At 36.6% G+C, this 27,833-nt stretch overlaps 1 long non-coding RNA gene across 1 annotated transcript; it reads right to left on the reverse strand.

Moving 5' to 3' along the window:
* Nucleotides 1-4,940: 4,940 nt before the first annotated feature.
* LOC140250658 (uncharacterized) lies at nucleotides 4,941-24,899 on the reverse strand. The gene is made up of 3 exons (XR_011903230.1): nucleotides 24,817-24,899; nucleotides 5,600-5,663; nucleotides 4,941-5,008 (listed from the first exon to the last, which is right to left on the reverse strand). It is a non-coding gene; the product is annotated as an uncharacterized lncRNA (long non-coding RNA).
* Between the last annotated feature and the right edge of the window lie 2,934 nt (nucleotides 24,900-27,833).

The following is a 27,833-nucleotide window of genomic DNA, read 5'->3' on the forward strand; positions in this document are numbered from 1 at the left end:
TGAATGAAATGCTTTTTCCCTTTTTTGAGTATTTCAGGCATTCCTCCCTTCTCCATGAACAGAGTTGAAGGCATCATAGACCCCCATTCCTTTCTTCCTAGAGTGCTTTTCTTTGTACATTTCAACACAAATTTGAATTGCATGTTTGAGGGTTTTATTTTTGTTTTGTTTTTAAATTAGGTATATACATTAGCATGCTTCACTGTTTCAATAACAGAAAGCACTAGACATTATTTTCAAAACAACAGCAAAGAGCAATAGCTAAGAATTTGCTGCTTAAGTAGATTTGATGAATTCTGCAACTGTGTTGGCCAGCTATGCTCTTAATTCACAAACATCATACCTCACTCAAGAGCATTTATCACAGCATAATTTTCATCCTAAATATCTAGAATAGGGCCTAAATACCCTTCCATACTATGGATGCTCTTCCACACTGGAGTATGCACATTTAAATACCAGCTGTGGTGCTGCTGAATACAAGAGACCTAATAAATAAAAGGCAGAAGCATGGAAGTAAATTGACAGAAGTGTAGAAATACAAGGTTAATGCTCTTCTCTGAAGAAATTACATTTTGCCTCATGCTGAAAACTCTTACAAAACAGAATCAACAGCAGTAATATATTTCTCAAACTGTCATGCAGTAGTCAGCATCAGAAGTTAATCAGAGATGAATAACTTTCTACCCAAGGATATTAAAACATCTTTCTTGCATACTTTCATTGTCCTTCTCAGACTTAACCTGACTACCTTTATTAACCTATAAAAAATGATGTAATAACTCATCCCAGAATATATCACTTATTCTGTTATACTTACTCCTCCTCAGACTTGCATGGATTGCTGTAGTTTTTACAAAAACAAACAAACAAACAAAAAAACACATAAAAAAAAAATAATAACAACACAAAACACTGCAAAGACTGGAAGAGAAACAAACTAAAAAGAAGCCAAACTGATGATCACACTAAATAATTCAAAATGACACACTAGTGAAGCAGAAAAAGGGAGTCTCAAAGGATAATGCTGGTGCATTACTTTTCCCGCTTTCTCACTCCAAGAAGTGCTTACAAAAAAGGCAATCAAAATATTTTGTTGGGTTGGTTGTTTTGTTTTTTTTTGTTTTTTTTTTTGCTTCCTATAGTTGCTGAGTGGTATCAGAAAAGAATCTTCAATTACAGTCATTTGGACTCAAGTTATTATAATAGTGATAGAAGTAGATTGAGCACAGGCGTGGTATTCTCAAAATAGCAGAAGAAAAAATGCTAGATACACAAAGTATTCAACAGCCAGTCATTAAATGAGGAAGTGGTGTTTTGAGCAAACGACATTTGCAAAGCATTTGATTGTGCAGCACTATTCAGTTGCACTCTAATGCAATGATTTCAACTGAATGCCTTCCTTCCTCTGAGCTCCTATAATGTGTATCTTCTCCTCTTGCCATTTCTGTGAGTTCCCACACAGATTTTGTCAAATGTATTACAGTACATTTTCAAGCTTGACATCTGATTTTAAGCACCAGGATTTCTAGCCAGTGAGCTTAGTAAAATTTAAAACATCTATCCTAAAAATCACAGCTGATGCTATTTTGTTGTTAATTTAATATCAAAATGAATTTATTCCACTGAATGAATTGGGTCCCCTTCTAGAGGCCTAAATGTAGCAGTGTTGAACTACACATGAACTTAGGTTTGGCTCAGTTTTATTGTCAGGTGAGTGTACAAAAGAGCTACTCAAGGCTGAAAAATTAAACTTATTATGTTGCATTAGTGTTCATTATTTTCTACTTGCATTTCAGCAGCATACTTATTTGCTCTATAAAAATAGATTCATTTTGACTACAATGCATGTGCTGCTCATACCATGCTAACAACCCCATAGATCACACATAGTAAAGTAGCAAGTGATAAGATTCAGTGAAACCACACAAAAATCATTAAATCCTCTCTTTAAAAAAAAATAAAAAATAAAAAAAAAAAATCTGCAATTTGTGGATCAACAAACTACTCTTTTATGTCTATTTATGTCATTGTGTATTGTGACAAACTCACTATGAGTCATAAAATGGTGGCTTACACATCATTTACCAGAGGCATTCCCCCATCTTGCTAGCCTTGCTCCACCCAGCATCATTAAATTCCATCGAGATACATGCAGTGTAATAAAAAAAAGTGTTAACACGATCTGATCAATCCCAGCCCCAAAGCAACATAAGGAGAAGTTCTAAGAACACAGGCCTGCTTCAGTACATATTTAGATGTTTTCTTGGAACCAAGTGTATTTTCTCAGATAATAGTTCCAGGAAATACAATGCAAAACCTGGCCTAGAAATAAATATCAGATCCTCACATTTTTCTCAGAATACCAAGCTGTACTCTCTCTCCCTACTCAATCCTAACATTTTTGTGTCCTTTGAACAGGTGCAAACTACATTCCAGCTCAATTTCTTTACCCCACTGGTATGACAAAGCTTCAGTAGAAGCTCTGCTTGTGGTAACTGACATCTAAAAGATACACACACACAAAAAAAAAAAAAAAAAAAAAAAAAAAAAAAAAAAAAAAAGATTAAAAAAACAACTTTTTCTTATATTCAAAACACAATATACTTATATTGGGTGGGCATAAAACCCTGAGAAAGGAGAGCCTAAAAGAAAGCAGATATCCTGTTTTACAGTTTGTGTTCACTCATGGACAAAAATGCAACATCTGCATACATAACAGTAGCTCTCTTTAATATCAACCTTAGGTAGATTTCTGCTATAAATGAGGAAAGCTGAGCTTCACTGATTAACAGCTGTTGATATCTATATTGTCACCACTCATTTCAACAGAGATTATATCGATGAATGAGGCATGCTGGACACTGCAGTGTGGAATGCAACAGGAGAAACAGGTCAGTGAGTTTGTATGGAATTGTTCATTTGCCGGTCATACACACATTAAAATATATATATATATATATATATATATATATTTAATTTAGAAAAAAGAATCAGCATATTACTTTCAGACTATTTTCCAAAAAAGCAAAGATAGTTTAAAATCTAAGAAGACATTGGAAAAAATCTGATAGGAAAAATTCCTATCAGACAGGAACAGTTGACCAAAAATAAGTTTTCATGTCAGAAGAAAAAAAGAACTTAAACTCAAATTCTGATTATAATACAGTTATAATACAAAAGTGAATTATAGATCTAGTGAAGTAGCTTAGCCATTATACAAAGGGGAAGAAAAAGAATGATGCAGGTCATTCAGAAAATATTTTTAAAAAATAAAATAAAAAAATCAAGATTCTGACTACAAATTATTAAAGGAAAACTGACTTCATGCTGTTCTGCAATTTTAATCTTACAATAGCAGTCACTTCTCAGTACAATTTTTTCCATTTCCCCCCCCACACTTAAACAGATTCTAGCAGTGTAACACTTGAAGTTATCACATAAGAAATGGAAGTGTGTTTTGCTTTAAGTACGTCCTTTTCACACCAAAAGGTATTTCAGAGCATGAAGCACCTTTGGATGGTAGCAGATTATGTATCTCACTCAGAAGTAAAGTTTATGTCAGCAGGAACATTACAAACTGCTCTTTAGATCCAAAATCTCTAGTGGAACTTAATACAGAAAGGGGAAAAGGGAAAGTAAAGGAGCACTCCACATTTGCATCTCCCTGTACAAGGGGTCAAGAAGAAGCCAGTAGTCTACTCTGACCTAATTAATTCAGCTGAAAGCACTGAAAAGGTGACCACTTGCCGCAAGCCCTTGAGGAGACCAGTGGAGTATACTACTAACTCCGAGACAGCTCCTTAAGAATATTATTCACGTGATGTATCTAGAGCAGAAATGTCATCGAATCCTGGGTTGTTCATATTTACTGGCCTTTTTCTAAAATGCCCTATGACTATTAGAACAACATGGATGTGCTGAAGCACATGACAATTCCAAACACATAATTTAACCTGCAGTTTAAACCAGAGATTGTGAAGAAAAGTTTTTCTTCCCCGCTTCAAATAATTCATAGTTACATTCCTATACAGGAGTGCACATTGTCTTTTTCTACGTAAATTCCAAAACATTCTGATTTTCCATAAAAATAGCTTCCATTACGGTAATTGCAAGGGAAAAAATATTAAAGTCCACCAAAAATATTCATATTTTGTTCCACAGATTCAAAAGTACAATCGTATTGAAACAAGATAAACAAGATAATGACTTCAGTTCCAATTCTACGAGGCTGAAAACTTCATTGGGCACAATGCAGGAAGAAATCTAGATAGTTTGTGGCAGAAGATAGTGCATCTCACTTCACTTACTGGGGGCTTCATCTTGAACATTTTTCTTCAGTGGGGAATATACATCTCATCTCTCTATGAACTGCCATTTTGGCTCCAGCTTGTAGTTGTGATATCACATGTTCTCATCAGTAATGATGATCAGTCATTTTTGTTCAGTAAAACCTGTTAAATTTGCATGTAGTATTCTTTCCGTTCTCATGTGAGCATTTGTAGGACCCACCTCGTACAAACTCTGCAGTATTACAACATTGCCATTATAGTTACCAGCACACTGAAGTTAATATTCAGTTCCAGGCATGTTCCCTTGCAATATTACGATTAGCACAGTTGAACCCATTGAGATGCTCTTTATTTTGTGGTGTGGCAGTTGTGTATGGCTGTCCAGATTGTGGCTTGTCTTTCACATCACTGCCACCACTGCTGAAATATACCACCACCTGAAATGTCACACTGTGCTCATATCTACTGTCTAGTCTCCATAAATGCTCAGCAAGTATCAATGGAGGACAATAGGGGTTGATTTTTCCCCACATGAAATAATTCAGTAGCACATCTTTGCTTCTTACACACTTCCACATCAGATGCCCTTCTGCTGCCATCTGTCACACAGCAACAGAACGTAATAGAATATTAGCAGGAAGGTTCAGCCATCAATATTTGCCACTGATGCCATGGACCAACATACTAAAATATGGATCCTGTCTTAGAACTTGTTTCTACAAGAGACCAAGAAAATTTCCAGAAGAGAACAAACGTTAATCAACTGAACCTATGCATGTTTTCCAATCTGGTTACCCAAAATGAACTGATATTATCAAAGTGAAGGTAATTTTATAATAGTACCAGAGCAAAAGGACAATCAGTGAAAAACTTCTTTAAAAGTTATGAAGCAAAAATCAAGCTGGATTGGGAGGACTGGTTTAGGAGACAGGCACATCTATTCATACATGAAGCCTACTGCAGTGCTTGTTACCTGCTAGGATTGTCAAATAGCGGAAAATATTTTGGTCTTCAAAGTTTTTGTATTCTGAAACAAAACCAGATTTCATCTCAGGTAATATCTGCAGTTTTAAAAGGCTTGTTACTTCACAGTGCCTTAGTCATTATTATGAAATGTCTTTCCACATATAGAATTTTCAAAGTGTTTGTCAAACTCACAATAAGTATGAGATTCAGCATCTGAATGAATTAGTTATTCATCAGTAGAGATAGCTCTTCCAATCAAAATCTTTTGTCCATCTAGCTATATAACGAACATAATGGGCTTCTTCCCCTTGCAGCGCATCCCACTCCCACTTCCTCCTTACCCTTGTCAGAGCTGCCAGCAGCACCAGCATGGAGAGCTCTGAAGATGATGACATCTGGGAAAACCTGAAAAGCGGAGAGTTGGAAATATTTTAACAGCAGCTGCATCCCATTCAGCTGGCTTGTCAAAGTATATCCTGATTGGAATAAATTACATCTCAGCCTCTGAAAACTGGAGGGGAAACAAGGTGTTTACAATTCAACACCTAGTTGGATCAATTCCAAACCATGACATATGTCACACAAATTTGCTTTGATGGAGCTAAGCATGGGTTTCTTTCCAAAGTTAAAATCAGTGCATTAGCATTAAAATGCTGATCTCCATTTTGAATGACAGCATAATTGCATTAGCACATAATCAACATAACCTTACAGAGAAATGCAAGACTGTGTTGATGCAAGATGAGGAAACATCTTGGAGAAGAATCCTTACAATCTAATACTGACTAAAGCCTACAATAAACTACTACATTCCTCAGGTGTAGAGAATTATATTCTGATAGATTCCAGTAGATGCTATTTGCAACTGCATATACAAATTAAATATTCTTCAGCTTCTATGAAATTAATGCTCTTTAGGGGAATGGCTCTTGGAAAAATAATTTAAGAAAATCCACCACTAGTAAGAACAACAGTTTAAAAAAAAAAAAAAAAAAAAAAAGACTTGGAAAATGGTAAAGTCATCCTGAATGTGTAATACATCTTTTGCATTAACTGCAGGACTGATAGGACCCCAAGACAGATAGGTCTTATACATCTTCATTTCTCATTTCTAGGAGTATTCCAGAGTAGCATTAATCATTATAAATGTAGCAATAGTCAAAAAGAACAGTGTCTATGTAAGCTGCCTCACACACAGACTCCATTCATGATCAGAGGAAAAGAAAAGAAAGAACTTATGACAGCATTACAAATGTGTTGTTTCTTTGGTGCAATACAGATTCAGACACTACATAGTACAGGTATTTTGCAGTCCATCTTTCCAAAAGGGAATTAAAAAGTTGGAAGAGAGAGAAGAAAGGTCGCTGAGTCCGTGTTCTGCTAGATTTATAGCACAAAAGAGCTAAGAGTACAGCATTAGCCAAATATGATGTAACCAAGTAGAAAATCAGGTCCTAACTCTAAGTTACTAAAGTTATAGATACTTAAACAAGACAACTCTGCACTGAAAAGTCATATTTCTTCTGCTCTATGTCATTGTGAGATATTTATCTAGTAATTTCTGATGCCAAATAAATCTGAGCAATATAAAGCACATGCAAATTACTAGTACCAGGAAAAAAAAAAAAAAAAAAAAAAAAAAAAAAAAAAAAAAAACCTTTTCTCTAATCATTTACCTTCCTAATATCAGAATTGTAATACTAATTATTATTTGTCCAAAGGTGACAGCCTGCACACAGTTCAAATTCCTCAACTGCTCAGAGCATCTCCATGACTCAGGGTGCTATTTTCCAATAGCATCAAGCACAGCTGGCTACTGTCCCCAGCATCCCTCTCAAAAGATAGCTTGTATCTCCTTCCTACCAGCAATGGCCAAAAGTCACTCCTTGTTAAGGATTTCACACTTCCCATCTGGACAAGCCTTCTGTTTCCAGACTACTTGGTGTGAACAGGAACAGCAATTGCTCTATGGTGGTTCACACTTGGATAGTGGGATAGTGTTTCTATGTCTCCTACCCTTGTATTGAGAGGTATAGCTTTAGTCCCAGATGTGGCTGCAAATATCTACCTATAAAATCATTAAAGTTCTACGACAAAAGGAGATATTCCGTGTTGCCACCCCCAGCTGATATTTACATAAAAGCCAGAAACTCACTCTCTCATCTTCTTGACCCTGAGAAGGAAACTAGGAAAAAGTAACACACTCATCTTCAGTGGTAGTCATGATAAGGCCTCAAACTCTTGTAGCAATAGACCCCAAACATCCTGCACCACTGAGATACGTTAAATAAATGATCTTTCACATCTGCTGATCCACAGTACTGCCTGTAGAACTAAAAAATAAGTCCATCTGCAGCTGCCCTCCAGCCCAGGAGGAGCTTTCATCACCTGGTCATTGTATCCTATCAGTCTCCTACTGGGGACATCAAACAGATACAAGGGACAGCCATCTCATCAGTTACTGCACTCCTGAGAAGTTTGCTGACAGAGGAGGATGCCATAAATCTGCATTCAATCAGTAAAAACAGTAGTAGGAATGACACCTTACAGTAACATATTCCCCCTGCAGCTAGCATTTCACTAAATCCTAGTCAGCATCTTCTCTGACAGTCCTATGCCCTACCAGAGTTGCACCATGACATGTATGTATCTGATTGTCCTTTAAATAAACATTTCCACATACATACTTTGCATAGTTTATTCCATGACAGGATACAGCTTTATTAAGATTAGGCAGCAAGTAGAGGTTTTGTGCATACTCAGAGTCCAGGATGCAGACTCTGGTAAGTAGGGAAAATTTCATTGCCAATCCTTTCAGTCTGTAACCAGTCACTGAAGAAAGGGCAAGTCCTCTCACTTTGCCACATCAGATATCAGATCACAGCAATTACCCTCCTGCCTCTCCCATTCTTTCTCAGATCAGCTTAATTTTCAACTTCCCACATTCTTGCTGGACCCCAAGCATTATAAAGAGTACAAATAAACCCCCCTGACCTAACTCACTCTTTTTCTTCACCTTCATCATAGGGTTGCTTGCTTCATTTACTGATAGGCAGCTAAATAAATGCATTGAGCTGCCTGCATTTAAGCAGAAAATGACACTGATTGTCACTAAATATAATGAGTACCGTATGCATGCTTCATTGGAACCAGAAGCTCAAATTAGCCTGTCAGAATCTGACTGTACCCTGACGCCAGCCTGTCAAGTGACACACTTAGCTCAAGAGAATAAAGAAAAAGCTTGTCAAAACCATCAAGGCTTTCCAGTTGCTCAAGTCCCATCCCTTTGCTCACTACCTTTATTAAATCTAAATCCATTTTGTATTTGCAGTTAGGTAGATACTGTCTTTTTTGCTCCCTCTTCTTCAATTTCCCCATCACCACCACTTTCATACTAAAAACCCATCAAATCTGGAAAGCGGAAAAAAGCAATTTCTTATTGGCCCCTAATGTCTGAAGTACAGTTTTCTTACAAAGAAAGGGAATGGTTTACCTGTAGATAAGACCTTATCAGTGGCTCAACTTTGCTTTTCATGCAGAGTATTATAAAGCATTAGAATAATACTGGATTTAGAGATGAACTGGAAGAGCAGTACCTTCAAGCTGAACTTCCTCCCTTCTGATTTTCTCTCCCCACCAGCACATACAGAAGGGCAATATTTCTTATCACAGACATCTCAGAGCAGCAGCAGGAAAAAACCTCTGAATTGCTATCTATTCTATCTATTGCCTCGAGGGCACACCGATACTTGACACATACTTACTAATCCTGAGCATATCCGGAACTGACTCAGAGGCTGGCAACTCCAAGCTGGATCCACAAAGGACACCCTGTTCAGACTTCCTATCAACAGCTTGCACCTTTTCCCAAGAACCCTTTTAGCATCTTTCCAGATCTCAGCCCAATTTAGCCCCAAATCCACACCAACTCTATACAACTGATGCATTAGTGGATCAGAAAAGAAACAAAGAAACAAACAGAAAATTCACAAAATCCACATCCTAAAATGATACTCACTCAATACTTTGTTTTCTTCTGACCACAACAATATTCATACATAAATAATTATTTAAAAAAAAAAAAAAAAAGGCAATTTGTGACCTCTTCCACAGAAAAGATTCAGCCACACTGACGGCATTTCACAAGATGAGGAATTGCTCTCAGTGCTGATCATGATGTCAGCACCTTGTGAGATGTTTATGAAGTTGTCCAGGGCTGCCCAATGTCTCAAGTAATGTAAAAGTACCTGGGTCCTCTTTTTTTTGTGCCACTGGATCCTAATCTAACAAAACCAGTTCCTGTACTTGTTTTGTGGCTTGGCAAAGGACAATTTCCAGCCCATAGCACATCTCACAGAACAGCCTTCCCAAGGAGCCTATTATCATTGTATTTGGGATAGTTCCTTCCATGGAAACAAACATTCCAAATGCATTACTCCTCAGAGGACATTTCCAGCAAAAGCTGAACACTAAAATCTAAATGGATTTCATTATGAGGAAAGTGATAGTAATAATCAAACCTTTAGCTCCAAGACTGGCTAAAAATAAACAGAATATAATACTGAGATCAAAGATTAGATTGTGCTTCGAAGAAGCTACCTTGCCAGGTTTAGACCCTTGCCCTGGATCTTGCTGAGACAGGGTAAGTATCTTTGGTAAGTTACTTAACACTGAAAACTCATACACGGCTGCCAGAACTACCTTACACACTGTAAGGAACTCTGGTACATCCCCACCTGGCACAGTAACTAGCACTGTAAAAGTGTGGCTCATTTAAGCTGATATCAGAAACCTTTAGCAAGTGTATATGGCTTATATTAGCCAAGGAGAAGGTGAACGAATACTCAGCCACATATATGTGCAGCAGCTTCTCACCAACCCTTTTTCCAAATCACCAACTCAATGGTAGAAAAGCAGGGCATGCAGCAGTGCCTCCATTGCTCCAGTTCAACAGCTTGGCACAGGCCAAGTTCTCACACAAAATACCGGCCTAAAACAAGTAAAGTCTACTTTTCAGGCTCCTCCCATTAAGTTCAGGTCACCTACAGGGGATTCTTACACTTCACACCCTCTACACAACTCCCACTTGAGTTCCTTGAAGTGAAATTAGCTGTTTATTTATTAGAAAATTAGGTAAGTTGTCTCTGATTCTAACAGGCCAATATTGTGCTTGCAATTTTATTTATGAGTTTGCCATTTCACAGTTATCACACAAGCTTTTATTTATATTTTTCTTACCAACCAATAATTTTCTTATGGGTGACATCTTAGGATAATCCACTCCATCTGGAAGGTGTATTACTTAAATCAAAAGGCTCATCTGAAGTTGAACAAATGTGAAATGTGAAGCATCTCGGACAGTACCAATGCTTCCAAGTTCACAGGGGAGCAGAAAAGAAACAGCAGGGAACTAGAGAAGGATAGAGAAAATTTTTGCAAAAATATCAGAAAGAAAGATACCAAGTCTGGTATCTTATTGCTGATGTGGGCTACACAACTTGATGATATCACAATTTGACATAACTGCCTAATCAATGAAAGAATGACCCATCACCTACATACTGTCAGAGAGGGTGGAGCAACAATTAACACCTGGCAGAACTCTTACATTTAAGCACCATTTTGCACTTGTAATATACTTTCACCCAAAGAGCTCATTTTGATAAAGACAAGCATCAAAGATGAAACTATTCATACACATCATTAGCTCAGACTATATTTTGATTATATGTTGGCTAGCTTAGAACCAATATTTTGTACAGATAACAATTGTTCAGCTTGATGGGCTCCCCTTCAGCTTAGCTCTTAAGTAGAACTGAAATTAAAGAAGGCATTAGAAAACTTGCTGTAGTGCACATTCTCAAGTGCTAGCCAATCCCACACCATCTTACCTGCTTCTCTGGTTATGCATGAGAACATAGGACTGAGGGATGTAAGTTTTGTAAACACGCTTGTACCTTTCAAACCCTCTTTTGAATATTTCATAGTGATAAACAATTGTTCATGTTTGTCTGTAACAGGAAACAATTCCTCATTATCATATCAGAACCTTGCTCCTGATGTGCCTCAGGATCCCAGAGCCCTCACCCAGCATCCTGTTCACTTCTTTGTGTAGTTTGCTGAAGCTCCAACCAAGGGCAACTAAGCAAAAAAAAAAAAAAAAAAAAAAAAAAAAAAAAAAAAAAAAAAAAAACTGCTCCAGCTGCATTGATTACAAAGAAAAAGAACATAACTAGTGCACTAGCACTTAGAAATTAATTAGACAGGACTGGAACATGAAAACATTTAAAATAAATATTCTTGGTGATATTATTAAATGTTAAGTTTTAAGCATACTAACTCATTTTTTAGCCTGCTAAATAGCTTTTCTTCTGTGGTCTAGGAGATGTATAATTAATACATGTTTCTAGCCTTCAGTGATTAATAATTAAATAGCTTGACTAACATTTAGATGGTAAAAGTAGAAAAGTCCTTTGAAAAAGCCTAGATTTTTTTTTTTTTTAAGAACACGACAGATAAGTCATTTCTATTAGTGCTTTTCTAATTATAATTTATTTTAGAATGGCACATAGCAATTTATTTAAACCCCTCTAATATCTGGTGTAAGGAAAAGATTTCTATTTTATTCTTCTTAGTTTATGAATATACCACTCAAATATTTTCTCCTTGCACTGACAACCTAGGGCCAAGGAGCAGTCAAATACTGATGCTAAGAGCCAAGCTCTCAATGCTAGGAACAAGGATAGTTAGGCCTTAACAGAAAGGATATGGAATCATATCACAGAATCATAGAGCGGCCTGTGTTGAAAAGGACCATAATGATCATGTAGTTTCAACCCCCCACCACCATATGTGGGGCTACCAACCACTAGACTAGGCTGCCCAGAGCCACATCCAGCCTGGCCTTAAATGCCCCCAGGGATGGGTCATTTGCAACCTCCCTGGGCAACTTGTTCCAGTGTACTACCACCCTCCGTGTGAAAAAACTTTCTTCTAATCTCTAACATAACATCCCCATCTTAGTTTAAAACTAATCCCCCTTGTGCTATCACTATCCACCCTCATAAACAGGCATTCCTCCTCCTGTTTAACCACTCCCTTCAAGTACTGGTAGACTGCAATGAGGTGTCCCCCGAGCCTTCTCTTCTCTAAGCTAAACAAACCCAGTTCCCTCAACATTTCCTCACAGGAGAGGTGTTCCAACCTTCTGATCATTGATATGGCTTTTGTTTGTTGTGAAATGGAAAGAACAGAGTGGTGAAAAAACAATGTGTAATAAAAATAATGACTGCAGCATATCAGCTGTATCCTCAGTAGAAGGGAAGAAGTGTATTCTTGGAAATAACTTGAAGTAGAAAAGGTAGAGCAATACAGGGAAAAAAATAAGCAAGATTTTCTGGGGAAATAAGGTTTAAAGGAAAATGACTGTACACAGGAGTACTGATCACAGCATAAAGAGAAAGAAAACAGTTCTGCAGTAACTTCCTTATCCCAAGATGAAAGCCAATCCCTCTTTTTCCTTGCCCCTCAAGTTATCACAGCACTGGCAATTTAGTAAGAGCATGCAGCAATGCTGCAGGAGCACTGCTGCTTTAGATCAGAGTTTTCTGGAGCTTTCCATCCACATCCTCTGAAGGAATAAAAAAAGGCAACAGATGAATAATATAATCAACAGCAATTCATTCCCTTAAAATTCACTTAGATACGCAATGAATTAATATAAACTGTGGGGCAAAGTTTCAGAAAAAGTTTCTGTTTCTGGGCAGAAGCAGGCTGGAGTTTGTTAACTAAAGCTGTATGTACACATTGCACACTGTTCAGATACTGAGCTTCAGTGATTAGATAGGTATGAAGTCCAGAAAAGTAAATGAACATTCTGTTCAAAGCATATGGAGTTCTTAAAACTTTTCTTAAATAAATTCCAATCCAGAAATCAATTAAGCACCACATTTAACTGAAAGGCACTTTTCCACTGAACGTATAATATGTTCTTAGCAGGTAAAGAGTGCACTGCTTTTGCTCCTCTGAAAAACTCATGTGACAAGTCAGCAACAATAAACTACAGACTTTACTACAGCTATCAATTACTCAGGTTGATTTGATGCAAAAGCTAAATTATTTCTCCTGTTAGCTGATGAGAATTGAAACATGTTTCCTCTTGATCTGCTGCTTTCGTTGTTTAGAGATGTTGTGACAGAAGCATTGGATAATTTTAGAAAACCCAAAATGGAAGGTATTTCATTAATTTCTAAGGAGTAGTCTCCTTGACCATTGATGTATTTTAACATCCAAATTAAATATCCTTTGTTCTCACCTACAGTATAATCATGAAATACAGTTAAAACCCAAGTATAATACAACAGAGAACTCTGTAATACACCCAAACTTCCCAGATCTTATCCACAATCCAAGACATTTGCAGTTAATATTTTACATTAAGTCTAGGCACAAAGACCTTCTAACATAAGCAGATAGATTTTCCTTGAAACCAGGTCAAGAGTTTTCTGCTATGAGATGAGACACAGATACGAGAAAACCTAACTTTTGCATGTGCAAACACCAACCTTTGCAGAAAATTGGAGTGACTCTATAGAAAAAAAATCAAACAATGTATTTAAATGCAGACATGAGAGCAGTGTCTTCCTTGCTCCATTCCTCAGAAGTCTTGAAGGATTTCCCTGAAACCCTGTGTAAGTACATCCAGGCCAGCTTAAGCTCTTCTAGTAGGATAGTTACCCTTGCTTAACATTTAGCTTACGCTTGACTTCACTTGCAAGAAATTGAGTGACATTCAGTCTAAGCAAGGTAGAACTGTTACCAAAGATCCAGATCCAAACTTAAACTTTGGCATCCCTAAAAGCATGTAAATTGTCACCGGTTAAATCAGAGGTCCATCTAACCCAGTACTTTGTCGCCAACTGTGGCCACAAGCAGATGCCTGGGAAGCAGTAGAAGAAAGGTACTATGCCTCCCTTCACACATCTATAAGGCACACTGTCCTCTACTGCCTTCCCACAACTCATGATTTTATTGCTTTTCAGCCACACATGGCATTCACATATTTGACTACTTTCCATAAAGAGAAAACTTTTGAATCTGTTGACAGTAAGAAGAAATGGGAGATTCTTCAATTTAGGTGACATACACTATTTGTTTCCTAAGGATTCAAGCTTCAAGTTTCAAGATTAAAGAGGGCAGATTTAGGTTAAATATAAGGAGAAGTCTTTTATAATGAGTGTGGTGACGCACTGGAACAAGATGCCCAGAGATGTGGTTGATGTCCTGTCTGTGGAGACATTCAAGGCCAGGCTGGATCAGGCCCTAGGTAGCTGATCTAGCATTGAATGTCCCTCTTCACAGCAGGGGAATTGGACTATGTAGCCTTTAAAGGTCCCTTCCAACACTTAGGATTCTATGATTCACCGATAACTCCGTTCCTTTAGCCTAGATTATTTTTAAGTTACCATGCACTGAAAGGTTTACATTCTTACCTTTTGTAATCAGTAAAAGGCCAATAAAAATTAGATACTAAATAACGCATAAAAAAAAAAAAGGATAATGTAAAGCACAAGAGAATAGAGGCAGCTACTTATTTAAACAAGCAGCAAACAATAACAGACAAACTGCACTTCCTCTAGTACCTTCAGTTTTGGACACAAGAACATTTGTCTACTTTTAAACTATGCAAGTTAACTTTAAAGCTATAAAGGAAACTGTTCCATAAAAAGCACTTTTTGATTTCCTTGGGATAAAATTTATTACAGTTAAATCTTTCTAAATATTTTAAGAGTTTTGTTAAACTGAAGGCATGGTTACAATTAAAGTGATACCTTTTTGAATTAATTCCAAAGTTCACATGGTTCCATTACAGAACCACAAATGACACTTTGACAATAAACCTTTAGTTGTACAAAAGTGCAATCCAGTTACATGAGGACTATGACATTTTCTCCCACAGTAAACAGAAACATATTTCAGCAAATACATACATGAAATAGCATCTTTTTGTCCTTAAGCCTAACTTCACTTCCATATATATACACACACATATGTATGCAGGAGAACATATTCACTAAAACAAAGTTTGACTGCATAAGAATCTGGATAACCATTATAAAAGGTATTCACGCGAGGAGGGAAATAGAAGATCAGCCCTGATTAATCTTTTATCATACATTTTTAGCATCGGTATTTTGGTCACTTACTGAAATCAAAGTTGTGAGTTTGTCAGCAAAAAATAATAGACAAAAGCAATAAGTGTGTAAGCTAGAACATTTTTCAAACACACTGATTATTCCTAGCACTAGGCAGCAGATCCCCAATGAATACTTGTGCTTTTCTCAGGTTTTACATATGTAACATCAGGGCCATTCAATTTAACTTGTTTCTTTGTCCTTTACTTAACCACTTGTAGCAACTGCAAAGGATCTTCTGTATTTTTTGTACACTGTTTATGATTTTACTGATTAAAAATGCTTTCATCCATACTCATTTCTGTGTAAGTAGATCTACTTAGTAGTAAGCAGATAGATTACCCATATTTTTTCTCTTACTCAAAGGAGCCCAATGCCAACCAAACTATTTATTAAACCACAGCTTAAATTAAACCATGCCAACTCTTTAAGGTTTTTGCATTCTGCTCTTTAAGTGACCTTTATCTCTCTACATCATAGGAGAGTGATTTAAAGCAACAAATATGAAAACTAGGTTCTGGGGCCTCAAATATCAGTCTGTGTCACCCAAGATCCAAAAAGGAGATACCTCAAAACAATTACTTCTGCTTAAATTAATATTTTCTTTCAATTCCAGCAAATACAATTATCTATTCCAGACTTTAGAACATTAATTTATCCAATTTCCAATAATAAGAATTTCCATCAAGCTTAAACATGATTATAGAAAACTACAGGAAAAAGACTGCAATCATACTCACTCCCATGTCGATAATAAGAACTTTTAAGAGCAGAGGGATACCAATTGAGAACAGGAGGAACAGCCACAACTTGTAAACAGTACTTTAAAGCAGCAGCTTGGAGTGTAACACAAATACTATTAATTACTCTGCCTGTGAATCTTGTTTTTGTCTGCATAATACCTTTAAAGTAGCAATTGAATCACCATCACACAGTATTACCTTAACTTGGCAATTGCCAGTTCTACTACATGCTACCATTTCAATGACATGTAAAGGCATATGCTACTTGCCCTTAAGATGTTAAAGCATCCATGCATACATAAATGATCAGCATTACAATTCTGACACTTTATGGTGGGCATGGTGAGAATACTACAGTGGTATTACTTTTAAAGGAAATTTGAACATTTTTAATGGAATTCATGGGGCCTGTTTACACATACATTAGAGAATAAAGTGGTACAAAGGGAAGGAAAAAAAAATAAAAATCAATCAGTAAGTTAAAATTTCCAGTCCACATCAAAAATGAAATGTTTTCATGCAGATGTTGACTGCTGGGAGTTTTAATTAAGTGCCATAGGGGGTATCCACAACAGATATACTGCTCTTCTCATCCAGACTGCCCCAACATTTCCATACTTAACAAGTTTACAACCTCTATGAAGTGTGGGATTTTATTGCTGTTGGAAATGCCCACACTGAAGAATAAGGGAATAAGAAACAAAACAACTTATCACAGCATAGATGACTAGTAAAATGTTTTAGCTGATGACAAGCAGTTTATGGAGTATTTTTGTTTTTCTGGGGAGTTTGAAGTTTTCTTTGGAAGGCAAGTCATTTCCACACAGACATGTAATATTCAAAAACCATTAAGAACAAATAGAATTAAAAGAATTTATTAAGGTTGCATGCACATAAGTTTTCCCACTCCTGGAGAGTATCCATGGCTTTTGTAACAATAATGGTGGTCTAGGGCCAGGGGAATGACTCATCTAGTTGTCAGATCTCAGGAATAAGGGAGGCAAGTGGAAATGGACACCAAGAAGTTTTACTTAAAACATCAATATCAGTTTGGGGAGTGTGGCTGTCCTTTCCAGTTTGGTAAACGTTACTCCCATTGAAGTTACAGTCAATAACAGTGTACTGCTATATGCACCATCTCTCCCAGGGAAAACATCATCACTTTTCTTTCCCCCCTGTTTCATGACCTCATTATAGAGTTTAGTATCAGACTGTATAGACAATTGCTCTAATTCCTTTGGAATCTTACATTCAGAAGTGACAGAAACAGAATTTTGACTAGTTCCATAGGCCATTGCCAATACTTCAACAGACTCTAGACATAACATCAGGTTTTACTCAGCAACTATGTGATACAGAAGTGACTGCTGAAACAAAAATACACATTATCACCATAAAAAAAATTTCATCTTAGTTTGAGGATTCTGCTCAGGGAGAATTTTGAGTTTGGTTCTAACACACTTATGTAAGCATAAATGAGTTATTAAAGGATAGTAATTTCCAGATACAACTTAGTTATCCTTTTCTTTCCACCTCTTCAGCATATCCAGTAGCCTCCAGCAGGCTGGCTCTTTCCAGTCCTTATTTTTTTTAAAGGAAGCCTGTAAGAAGACAAGCAAGAATTCTGTTTCAAGAATTCTCAATAAATACTTAATTTGTTTCATCCTTCATTCAGCACACTCTGGTCACAGGAGTTAATAAAGGAAGTTTGCAATTAAGCATGGTGAAGGGTGGCATAGTGCAGCTTTAGTAGTTCCCCCTGTGATTGCCCAAGGATTATATAAATATGTTGAAAGTACCCTTTTATAAAAATATATTTTGACTTCACATCAAATAGCAACACTTGTTAAAATAATGGCATCATTGTGTATCAAATAAGTGCTTTTCATGTTAACATAGAACAAGGGGGAAGCACAGCACACATCTCTAAATAAATTGCACTTCGTATTAAACAACAGTTGTTAGTTTGCTTAACAGCCCTTTGCCATTAAGTACATTGATTACTACTTTCCAGGCACAGGACACGGTAATATTTTCATCCTTGTTTATCTTAACACTCATTGCTCATAGATCCTGAAAAGCACCGAATAAACAAGATGATCTAAATGTTCCATAGCCTTATATCTCTCTATATAGCTCCAAATTATTGTCACATTATTTTCTAAATTCTGACATTGCTAACCACCTATTTTTCCTCCTCTTTACTTACAATTATGTGAATAGAATGAAAATAAAAACCAATTGCCAAATACTGTAGTTACTCAAGTGCTTTTACTACCTTAACTAGAGGAGGGATCTGGAAAAACATAGCTGTGTTTAGAAGACCTGTCTTTTCTCTGCACACAAGCAACATTCACTAAAGGCAACATTTAAAGACAGACTGTAAGAACATGGAAGCTTGTGTCAGCAGTGGAAAGAACCTATTAATTGCCTTTGGTTTTACACTGCTGGATTCTGTAGATGTCAGTGTAGATGGGTAGGATAACACTTGTGCTACTTTGCATGGTACAGAAAGCAGGTCTTAACTTAGATTTATAAAAAAGAGTGAATAAAACAGCATATGCTGTTTTCCACCCAGGGACAGCATTAACAACATTATGCATCAAAAAATAGTGCCTCAACACCACAAACTAAGTCTTAATCCCCAATTACTGGGTAAACAAACTGTATTGTCAGAGTTTACCAGAATTACCATTGCAGTTTCATAGAAGCAGGGAGGAATTACAGAACTCCACATACACAGCCAAAACAGTAATCCTTCCGCACCAGCCCCTCTCACAAAAGAGCTCTCCTGAACATCTCTGCAGATGACAGTCTCAGAACAGTCTTCTAGAGGTGTTGACAACTATCAGTGTCATACAATGTAATGCTGTAATGCCATGGACAGTGCAGCAGTGAAAGCAGAGTAGCAAAGTCCTAAGCTGCAGCAAGTGAGGATATGCTCAAATGCAACAGTTGTAGATACATAAATAAAGGAGAAAAAAAAATAAGTTTTCACTTGGAAGGCCTCAGGTAGTCAGGAATCTTCAATAAAATACTCTTGTCCCCAGTGCAAGCCCATTTAAAGATCTAGGAAGATGTGGATCCTGGCTTCACCCCTTCTGATCACTCCAGCTTATTGCATGCATCTGAGTTCCCTTGGGTTGGCCCTGCCTTCCTACCAGGTGCTCAATCATTGTTTCAAGCTGTGACTTTGCATTTCTGCTGCACATGATGAGTTTTTTGTTTTTTTTTTTTTAAAAAAAAGATTTTATTCTCTGAAGCTCCAACTCCATTCAATGTAATTCGTAAATTCACCAGGACATGGTTATTAACAAAAAAATAAGCATTATCCACTACCCCATATTCAACAGCCTCAAGTAGCACCAGAAGTCCACTTCAAGAAGTTCTTGTCTCTTTGACAGCCCATAAAGAGTTATTCAACTGCCCAAGGATGACTATAGTAGCACAGTAAGGGCTAAAAGATTCAGATAGCTCACAACACATGAGGAAACCCCAAGGAAGCCAGTAAACATGATAAAAGGGTGCAGGCATCCACAGAAATCCTTACAAAGTCTGCCCTCCAGGAGCACTGCAATAAGACAAAAGCAAAAGGTAGCAGCCAGTAAAGATTTCCCCTTCAACATGGAGTCCTGCCCTACAGCCAGAGAAGCCTAGAAACAGATGTCTTTTAAAACAAAATAAAAAGAGAATACATCAGAAACACCAATTCTTGAAAACCATATCCTTGCAGAACTCAATAAGGAACTCAAATCAGTAACTCTGAATCCCTGTATGTTAAACTGGACATGACCCACAGCCATAAAGTGGCACAGTCCTACTTCCCCATATCATACCCCAACATCCAACCCTAAAGAATGGAAAGTACTTAAATACAAATCCAAAAAAGAGAAAACAGGTTTTGCACACTTTTTGCAAGATTATGCTTTCCTCCTCTTCTTCAATTATGCAAGCGACAGCAAGCTGCAACTTGTCTATTCAGGTTTTCTTCTAACTTCTCTCATCCCATCCCCATTATCCTTGCAGCATTTCTAATTAAAGTCTCCATGACTTGTTTTTGTGAAATCTGAATAACAGCTAGTTAATAAAGATTTGAGAATATTTTTGAATTTTTACAGGCTTGCACACAAATTTATTTTTAAATCAGCAAAACATTCAAATGTACCTACTCTGCATATGGAAAAAAGTCTACCTCCAAATAATAGCTTTATACCTGGAGTTTATATTACTTCAGCTGTTAGGTTCAGCTGCTCTCATTAATAAAACTCACCCACAACAAATGCACATTTTCTTTATTATATTTTTTGTGGGATTAGCACACCTCCATAACAAATTTGTTCTCCATCTTGATCCCATCTCATAGCAAGATCACATCTGCCAGACACACTTCAAGGGAAACCATTATCACAGTCTTACATACATACAACACAATCCAAATATTAGGACACAACAAAAGCAACCACACTGCTCTTCATTTATGTTACTGTCTCCCCCAGCAGCTGCTGCCATTTCATCTGACACACCTGCAGCTGAAGGAAACTTCAATAGGGTTGGCTGGCAACCCCAGCAGGTAATCAGGAAAACTCTTTGCTGGTGTGACCTCTGGAACAGGGGGTGTGTGAGGGTAGGACCAATGGAGGAGTAATCATTTGTAGGTAAAGAGAAGATACAGAACAAAAGTTTAAAACATCAAATAGAGGTGGAGAGAAAGGAGGTAAACAAACTAGAAGAGCAAGGAGAAGATGCTCACATGCCTCAAAAGTCTCACTGAAGTGTACATTTTCTGTCCACAGCCTCTTAAAACCCTTCAGCACCCAATCTTTCCTGAAATATCACTTCTGTTCCCCAATGCTGTTCTGCTGCACTATGCCAATCCCTTACCTGCCCACCTGTAGGTCCTGAAATGCCTACACTGCAATTCAGATTCCAAGATAATTAAACAGGCTCGGGTTCACAGGATCCTGAAAAATACATGGCATTATCTCTGAATCCTGTGTAAAATTTCCTAGTTGAAACACTGTCCCAAAATATGACACGTTAAAAGAACCAAGAGACTAGCATGGTGGAGATTTTAGACACTTGAATCTGCTCCTAATTAAACAAATGATCCAATATGAACATAGAATTAACCAGAAGAAGAAATATCACTAGCTTTTACCTGTGGAACCTAACTGAAAGAAAGTAGAATGGAAGCAACTACAGATTTTTAGAATGAAACACCTGCTGACAGAGCAGAGGAAGACATTAGAGAGATTCTAGTTTAAAGATATTGTATAGAGTCTTGCCTTCCAAAAATAGTGAAAGAAAATAAATTCTGAATACTACAAGTATCAGGCAAACTTTAAGTCCATGCTCATGGATTCAGGTTTTGTTGTTGTTTGTTTGTTAAAAAAAAAAAAAAAAAAAAAAAAAAGGCAGAAAACTCCCTTTTCAGGAAGGACCTGGAGCTCTTCAGTCTGGAGAAGAGAAGCTCCCTGATAGATTTCAATTCAACAAGGGCAGACTCTTCAGTGGCAGCAACAACAGAAAAAGGAGCAACAAATAGAAACTGGAACTCAAGAAGTTCCATATAAACACAAGAAAAACATTCTTTACTTTGACAGTGAAAGAGCAGTGGGACAAGATGCCCAGACAGGTTGTGGACTCTTATTCTATGAAGATATTGAAGACCCATCTGGATGTTTTCCTGGTCAACATACTGTAGGGAACCTGCTTTAGCAAGGCATTGAACTAAATGATCTCCAGAGGTCCCTTCCAACCACTGAGATTCTGTGATTTTTATTTTGAATCATTATGGAAAGAAATTGTATATACAGCCAGAGGTCAGTGGACCAGATGTCTTTTAAAAAGTCTATTCCTCAACAAAAACAGTCAAATGTTTAAGACATGTTAATGTGGGTATAACAACAATAACAAGTGCATCACTGCTCACTTTGTCAAATAGCTCACATTATCTTAGTAACTAGATTTTTACAGCAACCACAGGCATCTCTACACATTCTATTTTAAATTCATTCAGGTAACTGTGACTAATTTTATCATATGTTTCAGTTATATTTTTTCCTGTTAACAAAAATGACTGTCAACTACAGTATCTTACTACCACCCACTTCTCACATTTAGTTTAGTGGAAAAAATTAAAGACACTGAATATTTCAACTGTTTTAGGCTAAATAATTTAATCACTTTGAATAATGGCTTAATTAACTAGATAAACAATGTGGAAGAAATACATGCAGGGCTTTGATTTTATGCCATGTCCAAATTTTGTAGCAACTTTCAACAGGTAACCCATTACTTACTCCTTTGAGAGCAGTATTGTACTTTATATGAGTGAGAGTCTAGTACATCACCAAAATTAATGGAAAAGAGTAAGTCTTTACCTCCTAATGCAATTTGCCACCCCTGTTATCTTTATTTTCTTAATGAACAGGAAACAAACATCTCCCGATCAAGAGTATAATTGCAAGAGTATAATTCATGGCATTGTATAAATATAAGCGCTATAAATAAAAGTACTATATAACAAAACTTGTTAAAAAACCCTCCTTCCTAGATGGATACAAAATGGATATAAATTGATAATCCTACATGAAACAAAGAAGACGTTCTTCCCTTTTCAATTAATCCTGTTAGAAAGGTCACCCTCATTCTAAAGGCCTCTGTGTGAGATTTTGCCCTTGGAAATCACTGTTCTTTATATTTTCATGTGTTTCTTTTTGTTGTTATAATGTACAATATTGCAGCAACTACAGACTGCATCATTTGGCCTATGATAAATAAACATGAAAGTAAAATCATCCTACTGTTGTCATGGGTATGTTTGGTGAGAACTTTGTTGGTTAAAGTGTTTTTGCTTTCAAAGCAAACTGCCCGTTGTTTTTGCATTCTCATGAGTACTAAGAAGCTATGTTCCTTTGTGTGATTCAAATGATGTCTCACCTAAATAAAGGACAGTCTTCTCCCCTCCAAAGTTCAAGATGGAAACCTCTTGAAAATTTCTTTTTTGAAGTCAATGAAGGAAACTAGACAGATGTTCTCCTAAAGCATACAGTCCCATTTCAGAAAACTGTTCTGACTGTTTAACAGGGAAGGAAATTAAATGAGGCAAGCCAAAGGGGGTGAAAAATCTACTTCTCTATTTTTAATATTTTAAGAACAAGGTAGACAGGTTATGGGATCAGTTAAGTTTTATGAGCCCTCTACCAGGTGTACGTTTATATGATTCAGGCACCCAGTTCACTATTTTGATTTAAAAACTCTGTGAGCTTAAGCTTATTGGATAAAGACAGTTTGTCCTACAAGAATACAATGGGGAAAGGAAAAAACTACCTATAAGGCTGCATCATCATCACCACTGTTCAAATAAAGTTGGCTTTAAAATTTTATTTTTCTTTCAGTATGAATTCTCATTTTATGAATAGAACTGGAATAAGATAGCATTTACATAGCATTTATATATCAGTATATAAAACATTTATATTTCAGGATGCAGGAAAACAATACATTTGAGAAGAAAACAATAATTTTGCAACTAAACAGCAATATCTTTCTGTGAGAAGATCTCCAACAGCACCCTGCATTAGTTCTGTTCTCCTTTTATATAGTGAAAGAAATATTCTATTTTAAGAGCCTTGTGGAAACTACTGTAATCTTGAGAGTTCACTAGTAGAAAGCATTAATCATACAGGCAAGAGGGAACATAACAAAAGATACTTTATAAGAGGTACAAGCATATGCAGATAAAAAAACACCTTGTTTCCATTTTGCAGTAAGTTGGTATTCTGGAAATTGCACCTGTATTACGAACAGTATTATAAACACCAGAGGAAAAGAGCATACCACATCCACATCAGAGGTGGCTTTTAGTTCCTTGATGCACAATTATGGTAAAGAAAAGTTGGCTAGAATACACAGGACTTACTATGCATACATATGCTAAACAACAGAATCTGTAGAATGATGACTACCTACTATGGTTGCTCCAAAAGGTTTGTTTTGGAATATGAACAAGTATTTAACACCTGTTCCTAAATCTTTAAGATTTTGCTTTACTTCCTCTTCCTCTAAACTGCTTCCCTGTCTGGAATAGATATTTTGTTGGCAGAACATATTAGAGCAGTGTCTTTAATACACACTTCCAACTTAGACTGCATATTTTTCCCTTCTTACTTTTATCTAAAGTCCCTTCCTCAGCTCACCCTTTTTAAGCTGATGTCATAAATATTGTCTTATGCTTTCCAAGGATAAGGAAAGGGAGTATTACCTATCAATTTTGTTAAAACAAAATCCTTTTTTTTAAAAAAAAAAAAAAAGTTATAATTCAAACCAACTCTATTATTAAAGCTAGTTATGAAGTTATAGTTCTGTTGATTACAAAACAAACAAACCAACCAATCCACCCAACACCCAAAGCTTCCTGCTGAAAATGAATTCATTAAGCAACATATGGAAAGCATGACAGGTATAATGCTTCCTGACTTAAAAAATAAGTAAAAATTTCTAATAGTTTCTACTCACAAGAGAATGAGAGAATTGGGAAAATCTATCAAAATAAATCAGGAGAGCGTATAGTTGTAATTACAGAGTAAATAGCCAGAGAGCACCTAAGAAAAGACTCACCAGTGCTGAGGCTTTCAGTCAAGGTTGAGGCTTGCCACAAGGAAGCAATCTCCAAAAAGAGATGCTGCCTTAGTGGTGGTCAGCTCTTAAATGGGATCTTAGGAGAGGTGGAACCAAGCTCCACCCCTTTTGGGAGCACAGCTTAATTACCTCCACCTGTGCTCCTGCAGCTGACTCTTTGCTTGCCCCAGATGGTTAATCAGAGGTTCAGGCTGTGATCAAGTGTTTCCTTTACAGGAGAGTAAAGTTGTTCATTTGAATAGACAAAATGCTGATGCTGCAGATATGACTCAACTTGCCATTTTCTTTAGAGGTATTGATAACAAATATGTCACTGAAGAAATTGCTTCTTTGGTGCAAACACACATCTCTTAATTTGTACAAAGCAGTAAACAAATAAACTGAATTGATTTTCTTTAACTTTTTTCAACATATTTAGTACAGTTCCAGATGGTACCCTGGTGATGATTGATTGGTTAAAAAGAAGGATTTATCAGTTTAATAGAAGACAATGCAATGGCTACCAGCAGCTCATGTCTGATGAAATATCATGGCATCATACACCAAGAAAATTTATGTGCAAAAGCCTTAAAAACTGATAATGTGATGCAAATCATTATCAAAGCTGTGAAATTCATAAAGTTCAAGGGACAGATTGAATTATTGCAAATTCTAGGAGTGCCTTATAAGTCTGGATGCTAATTATGGGGACATCTTTTACTTTTTTGAAGAATCAGGGTAAAATGCTAAAAAGACTTTATGATTTGCAAATTGAAATCAAGGATTTTATGGAACCAAAGGAAAAATTTGTGCCAGAATGTGAAGATTAAAAATGGATCACAGAGTTAGCATTTTTGGTGGATATGACCAATACTTTAAATGAGTTAAGCACGTATCTTCAAGGTGGAAATCAACTTATCTGTGCTATGTTTCAAAATAGAACAGTGTTTGAAATGAAACTTAAATTATGGCAAGCTCAAGTGATGGCAAATAACGTTTTGTATTTTGATGTGTGACTAAACACAGTCCTGTGAACGACAAAAAATATGCAGCCACTCTTGCTGTTGTGATAAAAGAATTTGAGAATACAATTCAGCATTTCTAAAAGCGTCATCAGTTTCTTTTGCATACTTGTGTCTCCAACAACTGCATGCATGTTGTGAAGCAAAGGGCCAGTCTGGGAAGTTTCAAGTTTTTATGAACATCTTCTCCATTACATTAATTTACATTGCTTCATATACAGATAACTTCACTAATCCTGCTTTGTACAGTCACCTCGCTGGTATTAATTCATGCATCATATGATTAGACTTCATCTGGGAACAGACTTAACAGTAAGTATTCAATAATGGACCTACACTGACTGCTCCCTAAACAACTATTTGAGGAATAATTGAGATATATATTTTAAATAATGATGCTGCTTATTACAATGATAATTATCATTGTGTACCTTCCCATCTGTTCTAACAATTGTCCCTCTCAGTGCCAAAATCAGAAAGAACCAGTTGGTGTATCTAAATCTCCCACATTAGTACTGAAGGCTCTCTTTTGAGAGAATCTCCCTGATTTACAGTCATTGATATAGTAACATACCAAGTTTTCTTTGCCACAACCATATCTCCAAGATAAATAATTTCTGAAATTTCTAATAGTGAAACAATAATTACCTATATTTTTGCATGAAAGTAAAGCCTTCAGTGCTCACAAAAGTAGTGCTTTGTCTGCTTTTATAAACAATATTACACATAAAAGAGAAATGAGATGACTTTTAAAGATTCTCCTGGACGCCTTTTTATTGTCAGATGCCTAGCCTTGGACTGGAAGGAGAATGACAGTTGGGCTGGAAGAGGCTATGGGGATTGTATTACTTGTCAGTCTATCCTGAGTGGACAATCTTGTAAGAATCCACAACAGAAAAAAGAAAGCTCCTCATCCTCTTGGATATACCTTATCAACTGTAAAAATACTAGAAAAGTGAAAGGCTACTGTACAAGGAAAAATGAAATTAATGGAGGAACATAATGGAGAAATATAACCACAAGGAACTGATCCAAAAGCCAGAGTTGTCCCGTTTTCAGTTGGGAGCATATGTTAGGAAGAATCACAAAAAATGATTTGTGCTTTGCTTGTTATCATCCTGAGCTTCCACCATACGTACACAAATGTTAGAAACAACCAAAGGTGACAATAAACAATCTCAAGCTATAAATACCAGCCTGAGAATGTGAAAGCTTTATTAAAAATAAAATGTTGCCAAGTTTTGGATGATTCAGAGGACAAAAACAGCAACTTATTCCAATAAAACAGACTCAAAATATAAATAAACCATGAGGCAACCTGCTCTCTTGTTAGTCCTGAGTGAGGAACTGGGAGGCACTGTCAGAACTCTATTCCCAGTTTGCTACATGATTCAGACCAAGCTATTTAGCTCCTGTTTATCTATCTGTAACATGGGTGTAAGAAAAGTTATTTCCCAGGTCGCAGAACAGTGAAAGTTAATTGATTTTTGTAAACTTCTGGCAGAGTCTCTGATGAGAGATGAGCATAAAATAATATTACATTCACCTTCTGGAGGCTCCTACATTTATTTCATAAGTGTAATAAAGAGAATTATATGAATATGAGAATTATTAAGAATCCATTGTAATAATTAGTGATTTCAAACTGAGCATTGTAGTTCACAGAATACCAACAAGTACTCATATATGAATATAGATCACTCATGGTTCAATGGCCATTTTATATTCAGAGATTAATGTATACATTGCTCCTGGAAGAAAATTCAAATCACATTTCTACCCTTTTTCCTGCCATGATTCCACTGAAATTATCAGATAGTCTCCAAACTAGAGAGAGAGACGGAGAGAGATTAAATTTAGAATCTGGGGATTTGTGGTTGCCATATTTTACTTTACCACCCTAAAGTACATTCCTGTGCAATTGCAGCAGTTCTCAGTTTTCTATCTCCAAAACAGAACATGGGAATTGGCACAGTGGACCCAAATTCAGAAAGC

This window comes from Excalfactoria chinensis, chromosome 3, assembly GCF_039878825.1.
Source record: "Excalfactoria chinensis isolate bCotChi1 chromosome 3, bCotChi1.hap2, whole genome shotgun sequence".
Classification (NCBI taxonomy): domain Eukaryota; kingdom Metazoa; phylum Chordata; class Aves; order Galliformes; family Phasianidae; genus Excalfactoria; species Excalfactoria chinensis.